Source organism: Callithrix jacchus, chromosome 15, assembly GCF_049354715.1.
Source record: "Callithrix jacchus isolate 240 chromosome 15, calJac240_pri, whole genome shotgun sequence".
NCBI classification, from domain to species: domain Eukaryota; kingdom Metazoa; phylum Chordata; class Mammalia; order Primates; family Cebidae; genus Callithrix; species Callithrix jacchus.
The window spans coordinates 13,524,432-13,531,728 of record NC_133516.1 but is presented as its reverse complement, the minus strand read 5'-3'; positions in this window follow the sequence as shown (position 1 = coordinate 13,531,728).

Below are 7,297 nucleotides of genomic sequence, written 5' to 3'. Positions count from 1 at the left end.
AGAAAAAGAAAAAAGAAAAAGAAATTGCATAAAAAGTCTAGCGCAGTCTTTCTCCACTATCCTATGATCAAGGTCAGCACAGGCCAGTTTAGGAGGAGAAAATGCCTCCATCAGAGTCAAAAGTCCAGGTGTTGAATATCGCTCATAATCTGCAAGACCCAAGGCCAGCTTCCCAACCTCTGTTCTTCCATCTGAAAACCTGTCACCATGGTGGCGAGAAAATGGAAGAAAGGAGGTGAAAGAAAGCAGTGGAAAGGAAAAAGGTACAAATCCCAGGTCCTGGCTCCTTTTAATCCACATGCTCCACAGCGAGTCCCAGCTGTGGGAGAAGTCCTGCTCCTGGGGATGGGCTGGGGGAGGAGACCTCTCCCCACTTCCTCCCAGGGCCATTCTGGGGTCTCCATGACTCATCCTCCACAACAAGCAGCTCTTTTTTTGTTTCATACAAAAAAAGAGCTGGGTGCCCTGCCTGCTGGCACCTGGCCCAGAGAGGGAGGGTCGGGTAGAGGTAGGGGCTCCAGTGCTAGCTCCTGCCCCTATCTAATGGTACTTTCTCCTGCTCTGGCCTTGGAAATCTCCAAGGACCTGAGTCTGCAGGAGCCAGAAACAGGAGGCGGCTTCTCAAGCAGAACCCTAAGAGGCTGTGCTAATACCCAGAGGCCATGAGGACCCTAGACCGGATGCCATCACCCCCCACACCAAACTCACACTTCTTCCTGAACAGACACCAAGTGAAGCTTCCTTAGTTCATCTCCCCTCCTCACCCAAAAGTGAAATCTACATATTTTATTATTCTTGAAGGCAATTGTCTTTCTTTGCATGATCTTGTTTTATTCTCTCAGTGACCATGTGAGGTGGATGTTGCTGGTTCATTTTACAAATAAGGAAAGTCAGAAAGGGTAAGTGAAATTGCCCGAGGTCACACAGCTCCTGGGTAGTAGAACTGAATTGAAGATCTGCAACTGGGCCTATCAGACTAAGAGTTGGGGATTGCCATCACTTACCCAGATGCCTTTGGAGGTAGGTCTGTCTTTTAACTCAGCAAGGCCTCATTGCTTCCTGCCTGCCTGAATACTACTTCCTAAAACCACTTTTCTCCCTCGGAATTAAAAAAACGGCTGTCCTGCCAGCCCCACAAAACACTCCTCCTTCCCCTGACACTTTCTGTGATGCCATGTTTCCCATTCCAATCACAACCCTCCAAACCTGGGGCTGGGTCCTGGGGTTTGGGATCAGGACTATTAAAGAGATTATAACGGGACAGAGGGAGAAGCCGTCCACACATCCATCCATCCATCCATCCATTTACTCATTCACTCATTCATCGAACCATTCATTTGTCTAGCCATCCTGCTAGCTAGTCATCCAGTTATCCATTCATTCATCTTTTCATCCACACACCCATCATCTACCCATTCATCCATCCTGCCATTCATTCATCTTTCCATCCACCCATTTATCTCCTCACCCATCCATTCATCCCTTCATCTAATTATCTGTTTTCTCACTTATGCTTGTGTATTGATTTATTTTTCATTTCTCCATCCATCCTTCTTTCTACTCATCCATTCTTTGATCTGTTCATGTATTTCTCTACCCATCCATCAGTCTGTCCATCCATGCATTCTCTCGTCCACACACCTGCTTGTCTGTTCTTTTATGCATCCTACCATTCATTCACACCCCCATCCATTCACATGTCCGTTTCTCTGTCCACTCACCTATCCATCATCCATCCAGCCAACTATTCATCATTCATACAAAGTTTGTCTATCTACTCCTCTATCCATCTTTACATTTATCTTCTGATGCACCCATTCCTTCACCCATCCGTGTACCTACTTGTCCATATGTACATCAACATATACATATTTCACTCATCCATCCATCCAAGTACTGTATCCTCACGTCCACTCAATCATTCATCTATTAATTCATTTATGTCAAATGAAATAACCTAATAAAGTTCTTAACACAGTGCCTGACACAGCAAGCGTCCAGCAATGGTAATTGTAGTTGTTCTTATTCTAAGATTGCATTTGAGAAGCTGATGGTGTGGGAGTAGACAAACAGGAACACTTACAATGCAGTGTGGCAAGTGCTCTGAGAGAGGCGTGAACAGTGCCTGCAGGAGCAGCCAGGAGGCATTCCCTCATACCCACCTCTGCCTCTACTCTTCTCCGCAGCTCTCCCAGGCAATCCTTCCCATTATCCCTACTTCATCCCGGGCTTCCATGCTGTGCCTGGTGACTCCAGCTCAGATACTCAATGGCTTACGGGGCGTCTCTCCTTGCAAGCCTCAAACTAAACTGGTTATTTTCCTTCACACATACCACTCCTTCTCCTGTATTTTCTGGATCCACAAGTGGGGCCAAAGTATGCCCGGCTGCCAGTTCCCCAAATCACCCACACTCAGACATCTATTACCTCTCCCCTCCCACGCCCCATCAGCCACCAAGCATGCTGCTACTTACCTTTGCAAGATCATTCACACCTGTTACCTTGGTGGCACCTCCTCCTCACCCCGTCTCCAACCAGGACCTTCCCTCCCTTCACCTAGCCTGTGGCGTCCTTCTGTGCCTTCCTGCCACTATCTCTACATCCTCCAGCCCCTCCCACACCTGCCTTCCCCTACTTCTCTAAACGTTGTCTTCATGACGGCACTGTCCTCAAAATCCATCCGAGACACCTGGAATATGCCGATATCACCCTGTCACATTTCTTTCTCCTCCACTGGACTGCGGGCTCCTTGAGGGAGCTCACTTATCTTCATTGCCTGGCAAAGAAGTCTCGGTGAGTGTTTGTTGAGAGGCTGCGTTATTTTAGTACATTTGAAGGTGAGAAACTGCTGAGAATGGAAGAAGGTACAACTGGCGCTTGAGTGGTATAGAAAAGCCTGTGCCAGCTGCTGTGGGGGAACGTTCCTGGAAATCAGCAAAACAAGAAGAGATTTATTCAGAGAGACGGTGCTGGGGATGTTTGGGAGTGGGAGTAATCCAGGTTGGGCTGGGAGAGAGGTGCATCTCAGAAGGTCCACAGGTGGAGAAAAGAAGGAGTTTGGGGACCAGGTTTTGAAACTAGGCAGAGAGGAGGAATGGGTGAGCACCTGCAATATCTGACTTGCAATCTTGGATGAGATGGCTCAGTGACTACCAGGCTCAAAGCTTAGCCCAACGTGCTGTGAGGAGGCCAGCTAGGAACAGAGGAGGTCACGGCAGGTGAGAGGTCAGCATCTGGGGAGGGAAGCCCAGAGGCTGGAGCCAAGAAGAATCTGGGTCAGCCAGGTACCAAGTCTCAGAAGCCTGAGTGTGGGCTGACTGGGCTCGGAAAGGCCGTGGGAGGTGAGGCTGGGAAGAAGGCAGTAACAGGGAGTAGAAGGGAAGAGCTCCGTAACCGAGGGAGCTGGAAAGGAAGCACCCGGGGTGTCTGGAGAACAACGGCTGGGAGAGGTGCTGGGGTGGCTGTGGGAAGGAGTGGCAGGGTGTGTGGGAGGCAGTGGCGTCTGGCCAAAGCCACTTCCAGTACCCCTCACATTCCCGTGGACACACCCTTTCTGGTCCCCTCAGGCAAGTGCCACCTTTCTTACCTGTCCCAAGTTCAGTGCCCCAGAACGGAGAAGGATTCAGGGGAAGTTGACTCTTGCCTTCCTCCTTCTCTCTGCCAAACCAGGACAAAGTAGGGAAGGAGGTCTCTTCAGCCCCCAGTAGTCACAGTCAGGGCAGCCACCTCTGGGCTGATGATGTCACCGCAGGCCTCCAGCCAGATCCTGAGTCTGTTCTCATTCCCGCTTTATGAGATGGGGATAATGAATGAGAAACAGAGAGGGCAGGGAAGGACTCGGAGGAGAGAGCCCCTTGCCCACCTGCCCACCCCCCCCCCAAGCTAGAACCTGGGCTGTGGTCCCAACAAGTGCCTTCAGTGCCTGGGTGCTCAGCTTCCCTCCTCCCCCTCCCCTCCCCTCTCTGAAAAAAAGAAATTGGAGGCAGCCTTACCATGTGTGCAACTGCAGGGCAGGAGGCACCACTCGGAAGTGGCCAGGAAGGGCCTGAGTGTGTCATTCAAGTGCAGCACTTCTGAGTTCCCTGGGGCCCCCTTCCGAGGTATCCTGATGGAGGGGAAAGAACATGGAACTGGGGATAGGCTTGGTGGGATCTGGATTTTGTCTTTACCAGGGACTGTCTCTGTGGTCTTCAGCAAGTCATTTAACTTCTCTGAGCCCTTCCTTAAAAACAGACATAGCATGCCCCACGTATTCAAAAACGCTTGCAGACGGATGTGCCTGGCAGCAAGGAAGAGGTAGAGAAGAGGGCTGAGGAAGTAGCAACATAGAAAGTACCCGAGGAACCCAGTAGAACCGAGAACCGCTGGGGCCAGAAGCCCAAGACTGCCCCTCTGAGCTGTGAGAAGCGGGTGGCCCCCGGCTGGGGATGGCTTATGGAAAAGAAAAGGCTTGGGCAATATATATTCATGACCCTGTTCCTTCCTCATCCTCTGAGTTGGAATGAGGGCCCCTAGCCTGCCCTGCTCTCATGGGTCCCAGAGCCTTTGCGTATACCACTCTCTTCTCTCTTCGTGCTAACTGCAGCACAGCCGCCAAGACTGAATTCAAGAATTAGGCCAGGCGCAGTGGCTCACGCCTGTAACCCCAGCACTTTGGGAGGCCGAGGCAGGCAGATCACTTGAGGTCAGGAGTTCGAGACCAGCCTGACCAACATGGAGAAACCCCGTCTCTGCTAAAAATACAAAAATTAACCCAGCGTGATGGCGCATGCCTGCAATCCCTGCTACTCAGGAGGCTGAGGCAGGAGAATCGTTTGAACCCGGGAGGCAGAGGTTGCAGTGAGCCAAAAGTGTGTCACTGCACTCCAGCCTGGGCGACAGAGCTAGACTCCATCTCAAAGAGAGAGAGAAAGAAAAGAATCACCTTCGTGGACATCCCTTTTTGACAGTATTCTCACCCGGGCCATTTCTTGCAGTACTTAGAAGGGCCTACACAGGCATAGCACTGACCCTGTGGCACTTACCACACTGTATTAGTTGGTTTCTGTATCAGGGACCCTCCCAGTTGTGCACAGCTCGGGGGGGTGGGGGCTGTAAGCTGGTGGTTCTCCTTACACGGGACTGGTCTATACAATGCCCCAGTGAAAGTATGTTGAATAAATGAATGGTCGGGGGAACGAATGAAGATAGCCTCAGGATCAGACACCAAAAGGTTAAAAGGAGTTGGAGGGTAATGGGGGTCCCAGCTCCCTCTGCTGGGCATCAAATCACTGGTTAGAGAGCCCCCAGGCCTGCCCAAGACTAGCTGAGGTTCCCAGAGCTGGGATCTAGTTCCACAGCAGTCAACTTGCCTTCTGTAACATTTACCTTGACCTGTAATTAGAGACAATTGTCTGCATGTATATTGGAATCACATCCCTGTCCCCTACCAGACTTGAAGCTCTTTGAGGCATCTGTCTTCTCTGTTCTCGCTCATCACAGTACCCCTAGTGCCTGGCACACAGGAGTTCTCTAGCACATACTTGAAGAGTGACTATTGCAGGGAAGCAGTTCCATCCCCCCAAGCAGGCCCAGAATCAGTGTGCAGAGAAAAAGGCAGAAGCCAGGAACCACCCTTGTCTTCTCAGCCATGTGCCGCCTTCCCATGGCCTTCAAACCACCCAGCCCCAGCAGCCCTGGCCGAGGAACTGATCCAGGGCCCCTGGCTAGGCCTGCAGCAAAAGGCCTAGAAGCCCCATGGGTGGGACCTGTTTCTCTGCCCCTTTAGCTTCCTTACCCTCTTCCCTCCAGAGAAACCTGAATGGAGTTGGCAGATTTCTCCAAGTGTCTGGGTTTATTCCATCCCTGCGATCTGCTAAGCACTGTTCAGCGTTTTCCTATCTGCTTCTATATTTTACTTAAACTTCATACAAATAAAAAATAGCTAACATTTTTGAGCACTTACTATAATCCTGGCACATACTTTACATGTATTAACTGATTTAACAATCTCAGGATATAGAAATGATAACTATACCTTTTTTTTTTTTTTTGAGACGGAGTCTCTCTCTGTTGCCCAGGCTGGCAATGGGGTGATCTTGACTCACTGCAACCTCTGCCTCCCAGGCTCAAGGGATTCTCCTGCCTCAGCCTCCTGAGTAGCTGGGACTACAGGTGCGTGCCACCACGCCGGGCTAATTTTTGTACTATTAGTAGAGACCAGGTTTCACTGTGTTAGCCAGGATGGTCTCTATCTTCTGACCTCGTGGTCCGCCCGTCTTGGCCTCCCAAAGCGCTGGGATTACAGGCATGAGCCACCTCGCCCGGCCAACATACCTTTTTATCACTGAGGGCATTGAGGCAGACAGGTATGAGAAACAAACTATCTGGGCTTTGAACCCTGGTCTTCCTGTACCCTAAATAGGCAGCCCTTCCCATGGCATTACCCACATTTTCTGGGTTCCAATCCAGGGTCTGGCCACTCAGGCTTAGGTATAAGGGCTGCTGTCCAGGTCTCTCTCCCTAGGGCCACCTGGATGAGGGGATACGATTAGGGGCTGAGCACAGACGGAAGCAGCTTTGCTCCCTACTCTCTGAGTTCAGGCACAGAGAGGACAAGAAGGGGCTCCTTTGGGACCACAACTGCCCCCATGGGGCAAGTGGAATGAGGGAATCAAGGGGGAGCAGCCCCCTCCGAAGCCTCAACAACCCCCACCCCCACCGGCTTCCTTGTAGCCCTAACTCGGGAGATCTAATTTTCTGCCCCCAGGAAGTGCCTAAGTAACCAGGCCTGCTAAAATCTCATTCCCTCTCACTCCTTATCTCTCCCCAGAAGAGCCAGACAGCTCCTGAGGCGCCCTCTCTCTTCCCTCTTTTCCTCTGCTTCAATCATAGCCCAGTCTCCTCACAAGCCTGCTGGGGAGTCTGAGGACCCCTCCCAGCCCTTTCCAGGGAAACACAGGTTAGCCAGGTTCAGCAGTTCGGGTAGGAAGTGCGCCGGGGACGGGGGGCGCCTTCCAGGAAGGGGATGGCTTTTCTTCCTTACCCCTCTGCAGCCCTTCCCCTACCTGTTCTCAGTCAGGAGGCTCTAAGGGCGTGTGGGCCTGGAAGGTAGGGCTGGGAGGGTCCAGTGACTGAGGACGAATGAGCGTGAGTGAGGGAGTAAGGGCCATGGTGTGGTGTAGCGTGGGTCAGTGTAGTGCGGCCGTCAGCTGTGTCCGCGCGCAAGTGGCAGGAGAGGGCGCGCATGCAGGCGAGGAGGCGGAGCCGGGTCTGCGCGGTGGGTGCACGGGGCACAGCGAGAAAGCGCCTTACTTCC